This window comes from Diabrotica undecimpunctata, chromosome 8, assembly GCF_040954645.1.
Source record: "Diabrotica undecimpunctata isolate CICGRU chromosome 8, icDiaUnde3, whole genome shotgun sequence".
Lineage (NCBI taxonomy): Eukaryota > Metazoa > Arthropoda > Insecta > Coleoptera > Chrysomelidae > Diabrotica > Diabrotica undecimpunctata.
The window spans coordinates 45,065,601-45,071,606 of NC_092810.1; the positions used below are offsets into that span (position 1 = coordinate 45,065,601).

At 30.0% G+C, this 6,006-nt stretch overlaps 1 protein-coding gene across 1 annotated transcript in view; it reads right to left on the reverse strand.

Moving 5' to 3' along the window:
• LOC140448794 (uncharacterized) overlaps window positions 1–6,006 on the reverse strand; it is an 853,042-nt gene that overhangs the window by 781,721 nt on the left and 65,315 nt on the right. The window lies entirely within an intron of this gene.

A 6,006-nucleotide genomic window follows, 5' to 3' on the forward strand; every position in this document is an offset into this window, starting at 1 on the left:
GATTCTTACGTAGGAGTAGTTTGCTATATGATTTAGTGAGCTGGTAAAATTTCTCTTCATAGAGACGAATAAAAAGTTCCGAAATGTTCGAAACATTGGGTTTTCTAAAAAAGAAGAGGCAAAAAAACTTATTTTAAGAAGTAGAAGAGGTATTATATATCCCTTATATGATAAAACTGATATTATTGATCATTAATTGTATTTATTAATAGATTTCTAGTATCTAAAGTTACCAATAATTGGTATAAGTTGCTCAAATTGTTGGTATCTATCTTTTTATAAATGGTTTAAATAATGGTAATAATTTTACTTATTGTAGCACCATGATGATGCAAATAAATTTTTTTCCGAAAGCTTTGTTAACTAAAAAGAGTACTTTTTGTCCCCTTCTACTATAGCTACTACTATATATTTAAGTATATATATATATATATATATATATATATATATATATATATATATATATATATATATATATATATATATATATATATAGGGGACAGTTTGGTTGACTTGTTAACTGGACCGTCGGGTTAACTAAACCACCCTATTTTCAATTTTTTCGCGGCACTGTATTGTGCTGTTAAACGTTTGTCGATTATCTCCGAGCTGTGCCGAAACCCCGCGCAGAATTGGTACGGTCTACCTTTAATTGTTGTTTCGTCTTCGTCTGCAGTCGATTGTGGTTTTTTAAGATGGAAAGTTACTTTTAACGTATTTTTGCGACGACATTTTTGGGATTCAGTTTTAGTTGTATTTTATTAGCGGCTGAATAGGTAAGTACAATAACTATTGTAGAATACGTGTTTATGCAAATTATAAGTTATTACGAAATGATAAACATGAAAAATATTTAAATAACATTTTTTTTACAGTGGGGTTGACTGGATCACTTATAGGTCAGGTTACTTGGTCCTGGTCCAGTTAACCCCACAAACATTTTCGCACGTGTTATAACAAAATCATTTAATTTTACAGGTTACAATGCCACGTAATCGTAAAAGAACAACGGAAAATCGTTCATTTGATCTAAAAAATTCGAAGAACGCTGTTCGAGAGGTAGTAGAAAATAGGTTGGGAGTTCGAAAAACTTCAAGAGAGTATCAAATACCTAAAACAACGTTGTGAGATTTAAAGCTAAAGCCGATGCTATTGGATTTGAAAATATGAATTTTAGCCCTAAGGATTAACACCTGAAGGTTTTCTCTAATGCCGAAGAAGAGGCCCTTGCCAAATATATTAAACAATCATCAATGATGCACTACGGCTTAACTCTAAAGGAAGCACGTAAACTGGCCTTTGATTATGCTACAGCAAACCAAAAAAATATTAGAAAAGGTTTAGAAAATTGGACTAAAGAGATGATGGCCGGAAAAGAGTGGATACTGGCTTTTCTGAAGAGATATAATCTTTCCCTTAGAACGCCAGAGCAAACTAGTTTAAGCCGATTCACGAGCTTCAACCGTCATAATGTTGCCATATTTTATCAAAATTTGAAAAAAGTTCTAGAAACCAATAATCTTTAACCGCAAGGTATTTATAATTTAGACGAGACAGGTTTGTATATAATTTTTCTACTTGTCAAGTTTTTTTACTTAAAAATATGAATGTATTGATTTTAATTTTAATTTATTTTGTTCTAGGGTGTTTAACTGTTTATAAGCCCCCAAAAATAATCACAGCCAAAGGTATACGACAAGTTGGACAAGTTACCTCAGCAGAAAGAGAAACTTAGTCACCTTATATTCTATAGTAGGCTGTACAGGAAGAGTTATTCCCCCTTATCTAATTTTCCCAAGAAAACATTTTAAGAATCATATGTTGAAAAACGCACCTATTGGAACTAAAGGAAATGCCACATCGTCGGGATGGATGCAGGGAGAACTATTTTTAGATGTTTTAAAACATTTTGTCACTTGTGAGAGACCAAACCCTAAAAGGCCCAAATTAATTTTAATCGATAACCACGAGAGCCATTTAAATTTAACGGTTCTAGATTATGCTGAGAAAAGTGGAATTATCCTCTTAACATTCCCACCCCACTGTAGTCACAAGCTACAGCCGTTAGATTTATGAGTATTTGGTCCTTTTAAAAAATATTATTATGATGCTAGTAATAGGTGGATGACAAATCACCCCGGCAATGTAATTACTATATACCACGTTGCCGAGCTTGTAGGTGATACCTATCCAAAGGCATTTACATTTCAAAATATTAACAGTGGTTTCGTAAATTCGGCATATGCGCTTTTAATGATATATTTATAGACGCTGATTTTCTACCGTGATTCGTTATAGACCGATGCTTAGAACCATTGGAAAGCTCTATTTTGACGAATGACATATGTATCGGCAACTTTTCCAATATGTCTAAAGAGATCAAACGATCTAATTCAAATGCCAATATGTCAAAAGAGATAGGCTAATCTAATGAAGGTTCAGACGTTCAAATGGATCAAGATAACGATTTAAATAAATTTGACAATAGCCAGCAGGGATGTTAAAAATATCCCAATAGAGTGACCAAAATACAGCAGGTTTGCCCCAGTAATAAACCTGGCGATGAAAAACAAATTGTTTTTCCAGAAACTGTTGGGTCATTTGTAAAAGCAGCTCCTAGAAAATCTAATAATAACATAAGAAAGGGTAAATCTCTGATAACTAATACTCCTGTAAAATCTGAACTTGAAGAGAGGTTCGAAGCACGACAAAATAAAATTAGAAAAAAAAACGTCCGCACAAAAAAAAGGTTACCCGCAAAGTTCTCCAATTCTCCTCATCTGAATCAGAGGAAGAACCGCCATATAAACATTCTTCTAATTACTCTGATGAAATTGAGTCTGAAGAAGCTACGACTTATAACCCGCCCAATGAATATGACTGTGAATGAAATTACCTTATTGTAAAAGTGCACGGTAAGAGAATCTCCCGAAATTATGCTGCAGAAGTCATAAAAGAATTGTATAACGGTTATGAAATTATTTTGTTAAAGAAGCAGAATCCTTCAAATCTTTTTAAATACACAGACGAGGATCTCAGTTTTATTTCTTATGAGGATATAGTGTGTAGTTTACCAAATCCAGTTACATATTCAAAAGGCCATTATAAGAATATGTTTTATTTTAATATTGATGTGACTGAATATAATATTTGCTAATATTTTAATATTTGTTTCTAAATACAGCCTAAAAGATTAATTACAATGTATTTTTATCAACCTGCAGTATCTTAGCTGATTAGGAAGATTAAAAAGAATCAATCCGATTAATCAGGTTAGGTGGACCACTGGTTAGGTTAACTGGCCCACCGATGGTCCACCTAACCCAACCGGTTAGGTTAACTGGTCCACAGAAACAATTTAAAAAAAAAGGTCCTTATATAATTTATTTAAATGTTTGAGATATTATATATGGATATTATGTTAGGGAAAAAGTCACTAAGTATATTGATATATTTTTCATTAATAAAATGTTTATACATCGTAAAATATATCTTGATAAAAAAAAGTGGTCCGTATAAGCCCGCGTTACCCTATATATATATATATATATATATATATATATATATATATATATATATATATATATATATATATATATATATATATATATATATATATATATATATATATAAATATATATATATATATATATATATATATATATATATATATATATATATATATATATATAAATATATATATATATATATATATATATATATATATATATATTATATTTGTATTTAGTGTTGAAAACTTAGTTTTGGTGTTGGAACCTGGTAAAATACTAATTTTGCTTGTCTAAACCTGTCATAACTAGGAATAGTACAAATAGACATTATTTATACCAGTAGGTACAACTGTAATGAGAACAGTAAACAAAGCGATCTAAGAAAAAAGAAATTATTAGCACAATTGTAACACTTTTCAGCAGAACAGTAGAATTTATAGTAGTCAAGAGCATAAAATTGTGTACAAGAAGCTCGGTGTTCTATACTATTCGCTTTTATTTAAAAATATTGTGAAGATTGTGGAAACTAGACATTCTGAAGATATGCAACACAATATTCCGTTAAAAGTTTTATCTGGTATCCTTACAAACCAGAGATATGTAAGACAGTCTCTTACATAATCTCTGTTACAAACTACAGTGTATTTTTCTTATATCTATACTGAAAAGTAGGCAACACAACATTCAGTATAGTAATTGATGGATTCGACCGTTACTTGATGGAAATTCATTTTATGTAACAATAAAACACTGAAAACTTTGTTTTCAAAACTTCCACAAAATTTATTTTAAATTCTTATCACTACAGCTGTTTCGGCTGATTGCCTTTCTCAAGTGATCTGTTTTTGGCATGGGTTTACACTTTATAGTCTCTAATGGAATAGGTTGAGGAGGGGAGAACTGTTTGTCTCAAGCTGGTCATTCAGAATTATATCTGTGTTTTTTAATTTGTTGATTTCCATAGATTCTAACAAAGATAGCTTAAGGCCTTTATTTTGAATGTGGAGAATTTTAAATTCGTCATTAACGTTTTGAAAACAAAGTTTTCAGTGTTTTATTGTTACATTCAGTATAGTGTTCTATAGTTAAGATTTTTTTTGTGATCCTGTGTATGACGATAAAAATGGGGTGTTGCTTTCGAACTTTGTTTGAAGGAATATTGTATTATTCTCAGCATGTTTGGATATTGAATGTGCCTTCGTGGAACACAATATTGATTGAATAATTTGATTTTTATTAATACTTTAATTAACTTATTCTATAAAAATATAAATTAAAATTGCCCATATTCAAAAACTGGACTAAATATAAATTACCAATAGACTTAGGAGTGATGAGACATTGGACTGAACGTAAACTTGTAGGATATATTCCGCTTACCACAAACCAATTAATGTAGCTTGCTTGCAAGTATGGTATAAACCCGCTCAATTTTTGTATCAAACAATCCACCTATTGATAGTAAAAATATCTATACTTACCTCCTTTTCTAACTATTTTGGTTATTATCGAGATGCTTTTTTGTGGCTATATTATTTACTAGTTTTTATGTAGCTATTAGGTACAATTATTAGGCAAGTACTTGAAGTTGTATTCGAGAATAAAATTTACAATGCTCGAGTAAAAATATTGATAATTAAAATTAATAAGATATTAAAAATTAAAAATAATACAAATGTTAAAATTAAATATTTGAATATATAAAAATAGTGTATTTTATGTAATGTATCTTATATATACCTATATATATATACCTAGTCTTTTATTATAAAAATTAAAAAAACTTTAGAATGTTTAGAAAGCTAAAATTTTAAGTCAAACTAATTGAAGGAGGGACATTTCTTTTGCTATTTAAAGAGTATGTCTAGTTCATAAATGATTCTTCTATTTGTGGACACGGTGCTGAAAGAAAAGGTGCCGCTTTTTTTACATTTCAACGTTGGATTGAGCTCTTTGGGCTTGGAATGAACGGATTGAAAGAAATAAACGACGAATGGTAATTGCATATACAAAATTCGCTCCCAGAGTACATAGCATATAATAATAACTAGCAAATAAACAACGACAAGAACATACCAATTCTAACATCTCTAACAGAACACGCATCGCGAAATTATAAAACATTTTGAAGATTGACGTCTTAGAGCTGTTATCAAAACTCTTTCACTAATTTCAATTCAATTTTCTTTAATATGTGTGGAAAATGCGAAATTTTATAATACCATGTTTGTCTTAAAATTAAAAACTGAACAGTAAAAATACAGAAAATATGAAACTGTAATATATTAAAGTATGAGATGGAATAAAATCTTTCTATGGTGTACGAAACCGATCGGTTCTTTAAAAACGGTCTGTTTTGTATAAAATTATATAAAAACTGTTTTAAATACTCGGTGGGTAGAAATCCTGCATTTACTACGTGTAATGAATGTTGCCTAAAAATGACAAATATTGACTGAGTAACTGAAGGTAAGATGAGCAAAATAAAACACTG